Raw genomic sequence first — 18,316 nt, forward strand, 5'->3', positions numbered from 1 at the left:
GTAAACGTCTGACGCGCTGGGAATGTGATGAAAGAAATAAAAGCTGAAAGAAATTATTTGTCGCTACTATTTTTCTGACATTTCACATTCTTCAAATAAAGTGGTGATCCTAACTGGTGTATATAAACTTACGACTTCAACTGTACATACCATTGCACAACCCACTGCCTCGTGTATAATACAAAATGTAATTAAGTAGTCGTAGAGGGAAATTACCACTCTAGAACACAAAGCAGGCTCACAAAAATGGCTTGACTTCCTGTCTTTGTGGGGTATTTTTGGGCAGCAGTGATAGGTCACTTCTGGGAAAGGCTCTGAATGTGTTTCAAAAATACAATACAGTACAGAAGTTAGAGAGATGACCGGGTGGCTATGGACTAACCTGTACCCCTGCACATTGACTCGGTACCGGTACCCCTTGTTATTGTTGTTTTATTGTGTTACTATTTTTCCTTTTGTTTATTTAGCACATTTTCTTACTTAGTGTTTAAAAACTCAGTATTGTTCATGAAGGGCTCATAGTAAAAACTCCCTATAAAGGCAGGAACATATGAAAAAACCTGGAGAGGAACCAGGCTCTGAGGGGTGAACAGTCCTCTTCTGGCTGTGCCGGGTGGAGATTATAATAGTACATGGCCAAGAATACAACAGCTGCTGTATTCGGCACATGTGACAAATATATTTTTATTTTAATTGATATGATTTGGATCATAAAAATAAGGAAAGCTTAGTGTCTCTATTTAGAGTAGGGGACATAACCAGGAACTGACCACGAGCTGACAAGGTAAAAAATCTGTCATTGTGCCCCTGAACAAGGCAGTTAACCCACTGACTGTTCCGTCATTGTGAATAAGAATTTGTTCTTACCTGATTAAATAATTTTTTTTTATGTTTAAATGATGAGAGAGTCCAAAAAGAGAGAAAAGAGAGAAGTAATCGGCAACAGATACAGTAAGAAAAAACTCTCAGATGTTTGGCAGATGTATTTCTCATATTTAGCCGGGGTTAAATAAATGCACAAACACACCCTGAACACGCACACAGACACACACACTCTAAAAATGAAAAGGTAACTGCAGTCATCATATTGTGCCCATAAAGAGTGGTGAAGCTTCTATTTTCACTATACAACATAGAGACTGAAGAACCCTGAGCAAGAGTCGGCTTGGTTTTGAGGCATTACCTCATCCCATTGATTAATGTCAATTAGTGAACAAAGCTCCCTAACCAGGTTTCCTTGGCTACTCTTTGTGGTTAATGACTTTCGACCAAACAAATGACTTGAAGATGTGTGACCCTTTGGCCTTGCCATCATGAATACATCATTGGTTGATAATGTGAAATTATATTTTACAGGACATGGCTAAGCCAGCTCAGGTTATAAGACTAATGTGACCCAGTTTCATATTTAATCGTGAATAATGAATTCTATATAGTGTAATATAACATTTATGGTAAATAAATAACAAAAAACTGATGTCAAAGCCATTATTTAAAGATGGTAAAACCTCAAGATTACATCACTGGGGGTTTACATGAGTAGCATATAGTATTTGTGGTTTTATATAATCGCCTGATAGGACTGTACAGTACATGTAGTATATTGAATGTACGGTTACATGTGTTGGCCAAGTGCCAAGCGAGGGTTTCTTTGCATGCCGCTAGAGGGCTCAGTTATTGCTGTTGCAAAACATTGTAATTGTTTTAACAGTGAATATCAACACAATCGCGATTAATATAGCGTAAACTGCAGCTCTGCAAGCCTGCATAGGGTTGCAAAGCTACCGGTAATATACCAAAGTTACTGGAATCTTTCAGTAATTTTGGTAATTAACAGAAAATCTATGGAAATCTATCGTAACGTTGGTAATTTATACTTGAATAACTTTTATAAAACGTATTCCATATAGCACTCATGTTTATGTGTCCATATTGTCCATGAGTTTCAATACCGGCACTATTTTAAATTACCTCTGCAAGTTGTCCAACTATTGACTTTTTCACAACTGCCACTATTTTGACTCCAAAACATTGACAACAAACACATATTTACATAGTAAAATAAATTAAAGTGTGTAAAAAATATAAATGATATGCTGAAAGCCTCATATTAAACATCAATGGTATTTACAAAATGTATGGTTTATATTTAGGATAATATTTAACAGCTTTGTCATTGATCATTTTTAATTATCATCTTGTTTATTTATTTCATATATTTTACATGTGATATGACCAGAGAGAGGGCCCGAGATAATTACAGACACCTGTAATAATCTGAAGTACCCAAAAGGGACACTACATGTCATGTGCTAGATTACATAAAATCCTTGAAAGATACCAACATTCTGGTAGTTTACTGTTAAACTTCGAAAGTTTCCAGTAATATACACTCACTTTTTTTGTAAAGAACAATATTGCTTGCCTTTTACGCACGGCCTAAAGTGGAGTTCATCAATACTTCGAGTCAAATCCATGCTCTAACAATCCTATTTTTGTTCCAAAGATACATATTTTAGTAGATGCAACATTTACTTTCGATTAGGCTATAGTTTGTTAAGTAGGTCAGGCATCTTATTGTTCGTGCCTCAACGCAGAGAGGCTATACATTATTGATCGTGTCATCGTTCATCCATTCGCTATCACAATAATCGATCTCATTTCTATTGTAGCCTAAAGGATAGGATACAGATGTGACATGATCTTGTCTATGAATATGCATTATACGTAGGCCTTGTATATAGACTATATATTATTTTGACAATTCCTAAATTGTGTTAAACAAGTTACAATTTGAAAAATATAAATTATATAACACCAAATTGATTTATTTAATTTCCGCTTTTACGCATATGATTTACTGCCGTATAGGCAGACTATCAAGCGTTTAATCGGGTGTTCTTCTTGGTAGAAAAGCGATTCTACAAGTCACGAAAATACTAGGTTCAAGATGAGTCGTAGAAAGGGCATTGTTCCTCGGAGATCCAGTCGATGGCCATGGCTGAATGAAGAGGGACTTAATACTGTTGTCCACTCTTTATCTGTCAATGTAGTACTCTTGCCTTGTACTGCGGACACGGCGCCCATAACAAGCCATTTAGTTCCCATCATTTCAGTGCTTTTTGTCCCCTCCCCTCTAGACATAGACAAAAACACACACCTTATAATAATAGGGGCGCGCCTCCGACACAGCCGCCGACCAATAACCCGTCTGTCTGGGCTGAGACCAAGGGGATGAGCGCTCGTTGAGGCCCAATCAGAGCTTTTGTGTTGCCTGCCGGTGCCTGGTCGTGAGGAGCTACTGCAGCGCTTCAGGATCGGAAAGAGAACCCTGAGCTTGTGGAACCTGAGGGGTAAAGGCGAGTCAGGTGAGTCCGAGGATATGGATGAGGCCTAGCTAAAATGGAATATCATTTTTGAAATTGCGGCGGCAGGATTTGGATTCTTACGGGTGGTAGAGTGAACTCTACTTGGGGTAGTAATAATCACATCCAACGTTATAGGGGTGACTCGGGGTTAAATGTGGCGCAAAGACAAACAATACCATAGCATGGTTCGTATATTGTTGCAAGTTTATTTGCAAGCCATCAACAACCAACGGTTGAAAGTGACTAATCAAGGTCTGGGATAATTTGATAGGCATTTTTTATAGATGTCGCGCATTGTCATAAAGAACGCATGTTAAATAAACGAACGTTTTTAGAGAAATATCAAAGATGCGGGTAATAGCAACATTGTAGTGAATGTCTCAAATCCGTTTCATTGTTTCATCTCGAGTCTCTAGGGGTTAACTCATATTGGTGGAGAATGCGCTGTGTGTGCCCGGCAGGCTACACAAGCAGTGCATGTGCACACGGTAAAATCCTCTAAATATACCCACATTTTTCGCTTTAAAACCCCTTGTATTAAGATTATCCATGTGTATTACCAATGTAGTGGTACTTGTAGACACAAGACCAAGCGGTACTTTCACAGAGCTGTGTGGAGAGCGCAGTGAGTAGCCAAAGCTAGTGTGCATTGTAGTTGATGGCTGTACAATTAGGGGGAAAAATCCGAAAAATGCATCAGCCATGTATGTAAGTGAGGACGTGCTCTCAACTGGTTCCATATGCACGCAAATGGCTGCCTGACGCTTGACATGTAAGACTTGAAATGTAATTCACGCGAATGTATGTATTGTTTGTAACCAACGGGCAGCCACTGATAAACGGCAGTAGATGCCTAGATGACGTTAGGAAAGAAACGCAAATTAGCTAATATGTGCTGGCTATTATTTTCGGTGCAGCAGAAAAGTCAATAGTGAGAGAGCGCCTAATTTATTTATATAGGTGGTTTGGGTAGAGCCAAGGCTACTGAACCGGGACAAGCTGAACTGTCTGATACTCATGCGGCTTTGGCAACATTTCGTGGCCCATATGTAGACTCACTTGCCAGGCAGCTGTTGGAAGAGACTAAATTGCAATATACATTTGTTCCCAATGAGAATAGTCCTAACCCATTAAATTAGCCTATCGATGGTTAACAGATTGCCAAAAGACTGAGATTGAATTAAATTTCAATTATTCTACTCTTCACTCATTGAATTACTTTCTAAGAATTAATCTGACCGTGGGAGCTCTAAGTGTCTATATAGGTCTAATTATATGCTACAGTTTACGGAACAATGTAAGGAAAAGTCTCAGCGGAATTGATGAAGACTGCTGTTAGTTGGAACACAGGTGGGCCCATTCTGAACGCAAGAGGACCCATTCCTAAAAGTTTCAAATATACCCTATGTCTGCTCTATTTTGGGGTCTCAACTTCAGAATTACACAGGGGTATTCAGGTGCAATGTCAAGTTATTTTTGAGTTAAAACTTCAGCCAAGAGGAAGTATTTTCTTTCAGTCATATATGGAAAAGAGATGCATAACCAGCTGTATCTTTACCAATCCAAGATATGCAAGAATGAAGGATAAACACATCTAAACATGGATCCTGCATCTTGGGTCTTGTTGTCTGAAGATTTTATTTGTTTATTTACTTTTCCCTTTGTCTTTATAAGCATACAATACATTTTTGAGATGTATTTCACCTGTGCTTTGTCACCCACCAGACACTCAATTCTACCAGAAAAAAATATAGAAGTACAGTACTTTCTGAGCCCTGGAACATCCAGTGCTCACTTCTGTCTACCTTTCTCTCTCCCTTTCTCTATGAATGAAAGTCTGCAGTCTATGAATGGTAGTCCCTGGTGTTGAACACTGTCGAGCAGTATGAATGGACGGTTACGGCACTGCTTTGTCAATGATGGAACAGCCATCGCCATGTCCTCCCAATGTGTATCACTCTACCATCCATCTGCTCCTTCCCACACTGTATTTGTATGTAGAGACCTATGGCCCTGATCACACTCAACTACATGGGGTAGAAGAGGAATCCATTACAAATGTCTTGTAATTTTTGGGGGGTGGCTTTAGCATATTTGTGAATGCTGTCCCTGATATAGAGCATCGATAGTTCATAATCAAGGAGTGTTTGCTCAGTTTAGGTAGTATGTGACAAACAATGTTATTTATTTATTTTATTTATTTGCAGTTCTTTAACACAATTGATGTGCTCCAGCAGACTGGAGCTGCCCATGAAGGGATTTCACAGTGTGCACACTTTTAATTTCCACGGTGCCTTATCACAACTGACTGCCTGGTGTAGCAATGCCCATCAGGCCTCCGTCACTCGTCCTCCTGCATTTTTGATGCGACGTTGTGCCAAGATTCAACTCTTACAAATTCCCATGGTACAGATTCAGTTCCACAAAGAAAGGTCGAGCTAATGCCTTGTTAAACGTTACACGGTTTGGTTTCTGTAGATGTGTATCATGAATGCAGTATTTCAGATCTATCACATCATGGCTAAGCCAGTCCCTTGGCTCAATAGAACCTACAGATGCCATTTTTATAATCCGTTAAAACTATCAGCCTCTGCATCTCATTTAAGGATAAGCAACTGCTTCCTCTCCTGGGAACAAATATGTTCCAAACAAACATGGCTTATAAGAAGATTGTAGGCCTATATCAGACAAACTGGACAGTTTATGTAGGCTTTATCATTTTTGGAGGGAAAGATCACAACAGAACTCAATGTAAGTGGCCTTGGCTATGCTTCAGGATCATTGACCTTGGTCAAAAGAAAAAAGGTTAGAAAATAAACAGGCTGTCCTTTAAACACCCCCTTTGTTCAAACACAACAAAGTGACAGGCTCTAAATAAGCGACAAGTGCACCTGCGGTTGGGTAACAATAGACCAGGTGCCCTCCACTGATGTACTTAGGATCCAGCCACAATGACCCCTGATGAAAGGAGCATGTTGTGGTGGAGTCCCTCGCATATTGACTATCCTAATATTGATCTCATTACCTTTTTATAGGGAAGGTATTTTTCTCATGTGGTGTTGGGAAAAAGTACAATGTTGATTGCACTCACCCATTGACTCAGACACTCAGTGCTTGTTTCAAGAGACCCTCGCTTTTGGTGTGTGTGTGATGACCCTACCACTGAGTTGGCATGTCCCGATTGACTCAATGGCCCTGGGTTTGGCAGGAGACTGGAACTCTCACAGATAAAGCCTGTGTGCCTTGACACCAGCTATTCACCAGCTGTTGGTTCCTGTACCCCTGCACATTGACTTGGTACCAGTACCCCATTGTATATAACCTTGTTAGTTATTTTGTTACTTTTCTTATTTTTATTTAATTTAATGTATTTATTTTTTTAGCAAATATTTTCTTACTTTAAAAAACAATCTGCATTGTTGGGTAAGGGTTTGTAAGTAAGTATTTCACGTTAAGGTCTACCTGTTGTATTCAGCACAGGTGACATAAAATGTGATTTGATTCTATACAAAAGCAGAGTCATGACAACACCATTACCTCAGACTTTCCTACGACAGTGTACAGGAAGCTCTCTGCAAAATATCAACAGAGAGTGTGCCACTTATTGGTCTGGAGAAGCTATGGTTCAGCGGCTTTTCCACTTAAGTTTTTATCAGAGATGATTTTATGAGGAGGTAGGGTAAATTAGGACGGGAGCTGTAATTTTTTATTTAAAGGAGGTCAAATTTGCAGTTGTCAGTCGGCTTTGGTACCACTAGCTTTGCTATGTTATTGTCCAGCATTCACGTAGGCCTATGTTATTTAAGCTCAAATACATTTGCAGTGCAAAAGGATTGTCATACCCAGTACACAGCCTGTGATATCTTCTGAAAGCTGCTTTGTCCAATGAAACGCCGTCCTTGTGTTTTCAGTCGTGGAAGAGGGACCCCATTTAAAATCTATGCTCATTAAGGGGTCCATACTTACTTGAAATTAAGATATAAACGCTCTCCGTTTGAGGGGAGAGAAATCTGTATAATTACATCTTAATCAGGAAAATTAAGTTTATTTAAGAATCCGCCCAAGTGAAAATCCTTTGAGGGGGAGAAGCCTTGTCGACAGTAGATTATTGATTGATATGTGCAATGTTAATGAATGTATGTGAAGTGTAGCAATAAACAAGGGAACCATCTTGCATAGCAACGTGTGTAAAACGAAAGGAGAGTGCAGAAAAATGTGTCCTCACAGGCTTACTATTTTTTTTTTTCTGACATGTCCAGTAACAATGTTTTTCAAACAATATTGCAGTTGATTCACAATGCAATTGTGCACATTGCAACCTGTACGGTAACTTAGTATTGAGAAAATCACTGTAATGCCGTGTTGGTTTTAGCCATTTTCTCGCTGTCCACAGGTCATGAAAGGTCAGCACAGCAAGTGATGTCCCCTTATTTGCATATATAGTTTATGGTTTAACCTTTAACCTATGCTGTTCCTTGAAATAATTATAATTGAAACCAGTCCCTGTTCAAGTTGGTGAGTATCAATGAAAAATACTTCAGTTTTAGTGAGAGCCAGGGCATTCCCAAAGGAGTGCCGAGGCATGCATTGTGGGATACCCTTGCTTGTAATGTGCTTTCTGTTCAGTGCAAGTCGTGAACGAAAAATGTGTAGGTTATATAAAATCCTCAACAGCTGCAGGCTATACATACTCACACATAGCCATTGGTTTACCGAAAACCGTTGTTTGAATATGGAAGTGAGATGGGAAAGTAATTGGCTAGACTTTCCCACAGATATTACACAGGTATTGCATTGGCCTATTTGTTGTCAGTCAAAGAAAAAGGTACCTTTACTACTCACCTTGGAATGCCCCTTCTTTTAACGGGGCCTTAGCCAGCAAACCCAGAAGAAGAGTATCAATTTAATTCAATAGCAGCATGGGATGTAATTGGTTTGCGAATGGGTCTCAAGAATGCTTGGTTTTGCATGTTAAGTGTGTATGTTTGGCGTCACGGCCTTGTTAACACCTGAATGGGGGTGGCTGTGTTGTTCAGTGGGCTTCACGCGAGGCTGATTAAACCCTGTGCAGAAACAATCAGCCCAGATGAATGGCTCCCTGCGACGCTTAATTAGCAGACCTCCCCAACGTTTTTGCTCGATAAGCAAAACGCAGCTGTGGAACTCATGTGGAACACGTGGTCGCCAAGCATCACACCAGGTCCCAGATGACTCATACCCTTTCAGACAACTGCATACCACCCTGCATCTCACTGATGGCTTGCCTCCAAAAGTAAGCAGGATTGGTGCTGGTCGGCCCCTGAATGGGACACCAGATGCTGCTGGAAGTGGTGTTGTAGGGCCAGTAGGAGGCAGTCTTTCCTCTGGTCCCAAAAAATTATCTCCCAATGCCCCAGGGCAGTTATTGGGGACATTACCCTGTGTAGGGTGCGGTCTTTCGGATGGGACATTAAATGGGTGTCTTAACTCTCTGTGGTCACTAAAGATTCCATGTCACTTCTAGTAAGAGTAGGGGTGTTAACCCTGGCGTCCTGGCTAAATTCATACCATTATCGTCACCTAATTATCCCCAACTTCCAATTGGCTCATTCATCCCCCCCTCCTCTCCCCATGTAACTAATAATAATTTTTTCTTAGTCATCTTATCTGGTAAAATACCCAAACCTTGCTGTGCTGGAATATGTCTTTTGTTTTCACATTGTCCTTTCCAGCATAGTTCCAGCAAAGATGATGGATGTGTAACCAGTTCAGCCCAGTACCGTTCAGCCCAGTACCGTTCAGCTCAATAGTGTGAACAGAGTAGCCTATAATTGGTTCGATCAGACAAAGTGAGACCTTTTTGAATGACTCCTTTCATAAGAACATTTTAGGTCCACAGGGGTCCTAATGCCACTGTGTTCTCTTGTGTTGAACCTCTGCCATTGTGTCAGTGACCATAAAGGTTAAATGCGTATGGCACCATGGTGGCTAATTGGCACCGTTGTTCTGGATGAGTAGTTTTGCCTCCCAGTAGGCTTTCACAACATCCCCATTTCTGGGTATTCCCTTTTGAGTAATTGTGTTTTTTGTTTGTTAAGAGCTTAAAATGAAAATGAATTCACTGCAAAGGTAGGCTGGGAGGTGTGCATGAAGGGGATGAGCTGGGAAAATGAAAGGCTGATGGACTGAAGAAGAAGTGGTGTCTATGCTTGGTCCGGTTATCATTTGCATGACACTCAAATTAAGATGGATTGACAGTGGGAGGAACATGGAGGGATAACAACAAGGTTACATTAAATTTTAACTTTTTACATGACCATGTGTAAAATACTGCTTTATAGACTTGTAGCATCTCCATGTAGATGAGGAGACAATTATGCAACAGTACCCCCTCAGACTTGGGTTGATGAAGAGAGGGGGTGATGTGTAGGCAGGTTTTGTATGTAGGAATTTCTATATTGGTCTCAAGAGTCTGAAGTGACACTATATATTGACATAAGTAACTCTTCCCCCCTGTCAATGAGAAGGTGTTTCCCTTCTTTTAACACTTCCCAGATCCGGCAGGCAGTAGAATCTCACATTTTCTTGCGGTAGATTATGTGGCTGGTGTGCTACACTACTGTAGCTCTCCTTTTGTTGCACTGTGTACGTTTCACATCTTTCAACAAAAAAAAAGTAATTTGAAAATTACTTAGACGTAGTTATGCCCTACAAAAATAATTTCAATGTTATGGTGTGCCACGTCTTGTTAAATGAAGTGAATTTAATTGTCACTTTCTACAATGTTTTTTTTTGTCCACCAAAATATACCTTTCACACACATACCACTTTGACGCTGTGACCTTTTGTGGAACGCGTATCCTGCCACGGCTTTGGCCTTTTCCCGCTCTTTTGACCTTTTTTCCCCCAATGTTGAACTTTTCCCAATGTTGACAGTCAGGACGTGTCCTGGCTGTCATGTGTATCATTCCCTGTCATCCAAACACTGTCCCCTTCACTGTTTTGTAGGGATGTCTGTGCTGTTATGAGTCAGCCAGAAAAGTAAAGTAGTAGTAACAGAATTGTTAACAGTGAACACCAGTCCAGTACACTTATACTGTAGTTTTCATTTCTTTGCTCTCTGTGTCCTAGTGTAAAGAGAACTAAGGCCAGTAGGTGAAGGAGACTCTATGGCGTCCATCTCAGATTCTCCTTCAGGACAGCGTTTCTCAATGTACAGTGCATTCATAAAGTATTCAGATCCCTCGACTTTTTCTACTGTTTTTTTATGTTAGACATATTTCTAAAATTTAAACAAAATCCTCATCAATCTACACACAATACCCCATAATGACAAAGCGATTTTTGCAAATTTATTAAAAGCAGAAATACCTTATTTAGATTAATATTCAGACCCTTTGCTATGAGACTCGAAATTGAGCTCCGGTGCATCCTGTTCGATTGTGGTAAATTCAATTGATTGGAAATTATTTGGAAAGGCACACACCTGTCTAATTTAAGGTCCCACAGTTGACAGTGCATGCAAAAACCAAGCCATGTGGTCGAAGGAATTGTCCGTAGAGCTCCAAGACAGGATTGTGTCGACACAGATCTGGGGAAGGGTACCCAAAAATGTCTGCAGCATTTAAGGTCCCCAAGAACACAGTGGCCTCCATCATTCTTAAATGGAAGAAGATTGGAACCACCAAGACTCTTCATAGTGCTGGCTGCCCGGCCAAACTGAGCAATCGGGGGAGAAGGGTCAGGGAGGTGACCAAGAACCGGATGGTCACTCTGACAGAGCTCTAGCGTTCCTCTGTGGAGATGGTTATCCTTCTGGAAGGTTCTCCCATCTCTGCAGCACTCCACCACTACACCAGCAATAACATCTGCTAAACGCATGTATGTGACCAATAAAATATGATTTGAGTGGCCAGACAGAAGTCACTTCTCAGTAAAAGGCACATCAAAGCCCACTTGGAGTTTCCTAAAGTCAACTAAAGGACTGTCAGACCATGAGAAACGAGATTCTCAGGTCTGATGAAACCAATATTAAAGTCTTTGGCCTGAATGCCAAGCGTCACGTCTGTAGGAAACCTGGCACCATCCCTATGGTGAAGCATGGTGGTGGCAGCAGTAGCATGCTGTGGGGATGTTTTTCAGCGGCAGGGACTGGGACACTTGTCAGGATCGAGGCAAAGATGAACAGAGCAAAGTACAGAGCGATCCTTGATGAAAACCTGTGCCCCAGTTTGAGGTCTTGAGCGCTCTGGAGAAGATTCACCTTCCAACAGGACAACGACACTAAGCACACAGCCAAGACAACTCAGGAGTGGCTTCGGGACAAGTCTCAATGTCCTTGAGTGGCCCAGCCAGAGCCCGGACTTGAACCTGATCGAACATCTCTGGAGAGACTGAAAATAGCTTTGCAGCGACACTCCCCATTCAACCTGACAGAGCTTGAGAGGATCTGCAGAGAATGGGAGAAACTCCCCAAATACAGGTGTTCCAAGCTTGTAGTGTCACACCCAAGAAGACTCCAGGCTGTAATCGCTGTCAAAGGTGCTTCAGCAAAGCACTGAGTAAAGGGTCTGAATACTTATGTAAATGTAATATTTCAGTTTTTTGTATTCTTTATAAACTAGCATAAACCTGTTTTTGCTTTGTCAATATGGGTTGTTGTGTGAAGACTGATGAGGGGGAAAAAACAATTGAATCAATTTTAAAATAAGGCTGTAACTTAACAAAATATGGAAGTCAAGGAGTCTGAATACTTTCCAAATGCACTATATGTGTTTGATTCCAGCACTAGCCCATCTGATTCAACTAGTCAATTCAGCCGTTGTTTCATTGAATCGGGTGTGCTGATGAGTGGTGGAATGGAACAAATATGTGCAATGTTTGGGGGTCCCTGAGGACCAGGTCTGGAAACACTGTCTTCATGTGACTATATGTCCTTCACCTGTGCTACTCACTAATGCTAATGATAATACAGGGCTATGTCCTCGTTGTCTTTAACCACAGCCCTCTCCCTCTCATATGAGCATGTTTATGCACTGGAACAGATTGCTATTCTGCCCCTTGAGATATTTCCTCATCATTGTCCTTTATGGAAGCATCAGCTGACCATGATGAGAACTACAGTTTGCCTTCTGCGGTAGGGCACCTTTGTGTGGTGGTGGCCAGACCTCAAATATTTTCTGTTTGTGGTGTCAGCCCACAGAAGGCATCGGAAACGAGCAAGATGTTTTCAGACGTTCCGTCTTTGTAGCTCCCTTCTCTCTTCCTGTAACCTATTTTCACCTGGCCCTGTATAGTGGGATCTTGTGTTGTCCTTTTGTGTGTGAGTGTATACAAGTGAAGGATCAGAGGAGGAAGGGGAGGAACATCCTCCTCAGTGAATTTAATACACATTTAAATGGTAAAACATTTAAAGTTCAAATTTTTAGATAACTATACTAAATATAATTACATGTCAACAAATAATTGATTAAAACACATTATTTGCAATGAAGGTGTACAGTAGCCTCAACAGCACTCTGTAGGGTAGCACCATGGTGTAACCGGAGGACTGCAAGCTTCCCTCCTCTAAGTACATTGACTTCAACACAAAACCTAGGAGGAATATGGGTCTCATCCCCATCCATAGACTTGCACAGTAATTTTGACAACTTCCAGAGGACGTCCTTCAGCCTATTAGAGCTCTTGCAGCATGAACTGGCATGTTGTCCTCCCAATCAAAGGATCAGAGAATTAATTAATTAATAATAATTCATTAATCTAGTACTGAAAGCATAGATACAGCTAGCTAGCACTGCACGGTATAAATTGTGGTGAGGTAGTTGACTCGGAGAAAGACAATAAGTGAACAGTTTTGAACAAATTATTTTCTTCCAAAATAAAGAAGCTAGAGATTTTTTTTATTTTGTTTGACACTCTCAGTTTTACTCACTTAGCTAGCAAATGCAGCTGAAACACGCTATTCAAACAGAGGGATGCTATGTTAGCTAGCTCGCTATAACTTTGCAACACAATACTGGAACTCTTCCAAGTCGAGGTAAGCTTTTGATATTACTAAAGAATTGCCACCGGGGCCGCCGTTGTAACGGCTTACTGTACACTAACTTTACTGCGGGATTGTAAAGGGTTTACTAACGCGTTAGTTCTATTACGTTACTTTAGCTAATATGGTGGAAACGATGTAGGCTGTGTGTTGCGGTTTGGCTTGGAAAGGTCTTCGTCTGGTCAAATACAGCTGATTTGTTGTGCATTGAAGTACTCAAGCAAAGGGAGAATTTGAGAGGAGAGATGTGAGACGGAATACAATGTGGCTGCTATGAAAGTGAACTGTGTGATTAGGGGTGTATTCTTTCCGCTAATTCTGTTGAAAACGCTTCTTAAATGGAAGCCAACCGCACAAAACGGGGATAAATATACCTGAATTTGTCCAATAGAAACTCTCGTTTGCAACTAATGATTACACCCTATATCAGCTAGATGCAGGCAAGAGAGTGCAAGGCATTATTGAATGTCACTGTCTGTCCAGTTCCCTACTCGGGGTGCGTGGCCCGTCACCGACACTCATTTAATGTGAGCGGTTTAGAGACGCACTCTCAGGGCTACCGATCCTGTCTTTGAGCAGTCCCAGAGATCCCAATATTTTCAAACATGTTTGATTTTATCGGAACAAAATCTGCAATGCTCTTGTAGTGTAAGATGTGCAATGACAAGTTTTTTTGAGAATGGCGATCAGCACTAGCCAATGAGAGCTCGTCAAAGAAGCCTGTGAGAGGTTGTTTCGCGTCACCCAGAATTTGTAGACTCTCGAGCAGGAGCCATGACTATTAGTATGTGTTTATACTTGCCTTTAACCAAAGCGTCTAATCAATCTAATCACATCATTGTTTTTTTCGCAAGACAGCATGGTGGTATGGAGAATCCTCATGACCAAGTGAAGAATCTTGTAGTGTGTGACAACCCATCTGTGCCAGAACGTTGAGCGTGCGCACCACTACGTTGGCAAGACAAAAACATACAGGAAATACGGTCACTTAATGTGAGAGGCTCAACGACGTTAGGATTTTGAAAGTTGTGTAGTGTGCATCCGGCATAAGAGTATCAGTTATGTGATTCAAGGGGTCAGGGTTCACAGGGTTTAATGTAGAAAACCTGCCTGTATGTCTGTTTGGTGTGATGTGTTTCTTGTGCCTTTTGTGTGCGTCTATAGGCATGTGTTGATGTCTTCACTGAAGACATCGATACCCTCACTGCCCCATTTTATAAATCTCACTGCTACCTCTGTCTCTCCAGATGGCCTATGTTCCAGCATTTTTTCCTATTGAATTTTTTTTTTTTGTTTAAACAACGTATGCCCCACCCTGTGGTCTGAAGTTCCGCAATGATCCCTTTTTGTCAAGATGCCAGGTTTAGAATCAGCGTCTTGCAAGAAGTAGCTTTTCCTCTTTCTGCCCTGAAAGCACAGGGGCTTCATTGCCCCCCCCCTCCCCACTCCTCTCTCTCCCTCCCAACCTCACTCTGACTCTTTCTCTCTCCCTGTCTTCGTGTGACGTCCTGACCACTAACGGCTACATATTAAGAGATAATTCCATACCCTGAGGTTACAAACCGGCTTAGACTGGCTCGCTCGCATTTTGACTGCGCTGAGTACTCTGGGTAATAAAAAAAATAAAAGTGAACAGAATTGTAACTCTGCTTTTTTAAAGGAACAGGACACTAATTTATGCAAACAGTGACAAAGTTTGGGTGTTGGGTCTGAGAAACGCACAGCCACATCCAGAAATACATATGGTGGATTTAGTAGGCTACAGAGGTTCAACGCAGTTTGGTATTCGTGGGGGTAACCACACATTCTCAATGAACGAAACTCTATTCATTAGAGTGGACTTGTTTTCATGCTAAACCAATGACTTGGGATGGGTTCTGACTCAATGCCCTTTGTTCTACCCTTGCCTCTCCAATTCCTCCGTGAAGAGGCAGAGTACCTCGAATAGCAGTGTCACTAGTCAATGTTATGCAGTTACGTTACTGTAACATAGGTCAGTGAGAATCCGGTGTCGGTGAAAATCATAATTAGTTCATCTGTATGCTGCCTAATGTATACGCCACAGTACTGTATGTCGGCATGCATGTGTATGGCTCACTTAAAGTGAAAGGGTTCCATGGTTGGCATATGCACACCAAAATCAGCATCTATGAAAGCACAACGTCATGTCCATATGACCCACACTCCGAAATGGAACCTATCTGTCTGAATACAGGGTCTTCAAAAAGTGTTCACACCCCTTGAATTTTTCCACATTATGTTGTGTTACAGCCTGAATTTTAAAATGTGTTCAATATTTTTTTTTTCTGTCATTGGTCTACACACAATACCCCATAATGTCAAAGTGAAGTTATGTTTTTTTAAATTTGTTACAAATTAATAAAAAATGTAACGCAAAAATGTATTGAGTCTAGGTATTCAACCCCTTTTTGTTATGGTAGTCTAAATAATTTCAGGAGTAAACATAAGTTGCATGGACTTACTCTGTGTGTAATAATAGTGTTTAACCAGATTTATGATTGACTAACTCATCTCTGTACCCTACACATGCAATTATCTGTAAGGTCCCTGAGTCGAGCGGTACATTTCAACCACAAAGACCCAGGAAAGATTTCCTATTTATTTTTATTTAACCTTTTTATTTAACTAGGCAAGTCGGTTAAGAACAAATTCTTATTTACAATGACGGTTTACCAAAAGGCCTCCTGCTGGGATTAAAAATACAAAAAATAATAAAATATAAATATTGCACAAAACGCACATCACGACAAAAGAACACGACATAGAGACAGACCTAAGACGACAACACAGCATGGCAGCAACACATGACTACCCATCATGGTAGCAACATGACAACAATATGGTAGCAACACAACATGGTCCAAACAAGATTGGGCACAGACAACAGCGCGAAGCAGCCACAACTGTCAGTAAGAGTGTCCATGGTTGAGTCTTTGAATGAAGAGCTTGAGATAAAACTGTCCAGTTTGAGTGTTTGTTGCAGCTCGTTCCAGTCACTAACTGCAGCGAACTGAGAAGACGAGCGACCCAGGGATGTGTGTGCTTTGGGGACCTTTAACAGAATGTGACTGGCAGAATGGGTGTTGAATGAGGACTGCAATAGATATCTCAGATAGGAGCGAGTGAGGCCTAAGAGGGTTTTATAAATAAGCATCAACCAGTGGGTCTTGCGACGGGTATACAGCGAAGACCAGTTTACAGAGGAGTATAGAGTGCAGTGATGTGTCCTATAAGGAGCAGTGGTGGCAAATCTGATGGCCGAATGGTAATTAACATCTAGCCGCTCGAGAGCATCCTTACCTGCCGATCTATAAATGATGTCTCCGTAATCTAGCATGGGTAGGATCGTCATCTGAATCAGGGTTAGTTTGGCAGCTGGGGTGAAAGAGGAGCGGTTACGATATAGGAAACCAAGTCTAGATTTAACTTTAGCCTGTAGCTTTGATATGTGCTGAGAGAAGGACAGTGTACCGTCTAGCCATACTCCCAAGTACTTGTATGAGGTGACAACCTCAAGCTCTAAACCCTCAGAGGTAGTAATCACACCTGTGGGGAGAGGGTCATTTTTTTTCTTACCAAACCCCAGAACCTTGTTCTGAACACCTCCAAAACAAAGGTAAAGGGTAGAGAGAGCTTGTTGAACACTAAGAAAGCTTTGTTGTGGAGCATTTAACACAGCTGGCCCCTCCCCAGAATGAGTAAAATACTGTATCATCTGCATATAAATGGATGTGAGAGCTTCCTACTGCCTGAGCTATGTTGTTGATGTAAATTGAGAAGAGAGTGGGGTCAAGGATTGAGCCTTGGCAGTGGCTGAGACAGCAGATTTTTTTTCTCAGTGGCTGAGACAGCAGATTTTCTGACTATATACACTGCACTGTTTTTTGGGGTGTCAAGTTTCAGGAGCTCCTTTAGCACCTCGGACTCAGTGACTGCCTGCAGGGAGAAACTTTGTAGCGGGGCAGGGGAGAAAGAGGGGAGAAGCATCGGGGATAGTCGCATTAGAAGGAGTGGGAGATGAGGAAATGTTGGACGGGCAAGGAGGCATGGCTGAGTCAAATAGGAATCCTGACTTCATGAAGTGGTGATTTAGAGCTCAGCCATGTGCTTCTTGTCAGTAACAACCAGATCAACTTTAAGGGACATGAGCAGCTGTGAACAGGAGGGTTTATTCTCCAGGTCTTTAACCATTTTCCAGAACGGTTAAAGTTCTCTCTCTTGGGATTAGACCCACAGAGAGAGAACTGCTCCTTAAAGTAACTAACTCTGGTCTTCCGGATAGCCTGAGTGCACTTATTTCTCATTTACCTGAAAGAAAGCCAGTCGGACTGAGTTTGCGTCTGCCAAGCCTTTCGCCAAATGAAATTCTTGAGATGGAGTAACTGCAAAATCACGGTCAAACCAGGGGCCGAACCTATTTTTATTTTTTTCTCGTTTTCTTTATGGGGGCTTGTTTGTTAACAATATCACTGAAAATATCAAAAAAGAAGGTCCAAGTGTTTTCGACAGAGGGGATCAAGCTGATTTTATACCATTTTACAGAGGCCAGTTCATGAAGGAAGGCTTACTCATTAAAGTTTTTTAGCAATCGTCTATGACAAATCAGGACAGGTTGTTTCGCTGAGCAGCCATTACAAACACAGGCTGTAAAACAGGGATCACTAAGGTATCAGTCTGGTGTTTTCTGTAATGACCTATCAGGATTATTTGTGAGGATAACATCAAGAAGAGTAGCCTTTCCTGGGTGTTTCGAGTCATACCTTGTGGGATTGGTAATAATCTGAGGAAGATTTACGGAGTCCCATTGCTTTAGGACTTGGTTTTAAGCAATGCATTGCAAAGAAGTGCACCTATTGGTAGATGAGTAAATGTATTAAAAAAACAGACATTGAATATCATGGAGCAT

The 18,316-nt window shown here is 41.3% G+C and overlaps 1 protein-coding gene across 2 annotated transcripts in view; it reads left to right on the forward strand.

Annotated features, from left to right (window-relative positions):
* The first annotated feature begins 3,121 nt into the window (after positions 1 to 3,121).
* The window catches only part of LOC110488225 (transcriptional repressor p66-beta), a 45,303-nt gene continuing 30,108 nt past the window's right edge, over positions 3,122 to 18,316 (forward strand). For both annotated transcript variants that reach the window (XM_021560360.2, XM_021560361.2), the window contains exon 1: positions 3,122 to 3,368. The gene's annotated coding sequence lies outside the window, so the exon portion shown is untranslated. The remainder of the gene's footprint in view (positions 3,369 to 18,316) is intronic.

The sequence above is a fragment of the Oncorhynchus mykiss genome, chromosome 32 (assembly GCF_013265735.2).
Source record: "Oncorhynchus mykiss isolate Arlee chromosome 32, USDA_OmykA_1.1, whole genome shotgun sequence".
Lineage (NCBI taxonomy): Eukaryota > Metazoa > Chordata > Actinopteri > Salmoniformes > Salmonidae > Oncorhynchus > Oncorhynchus mykiss.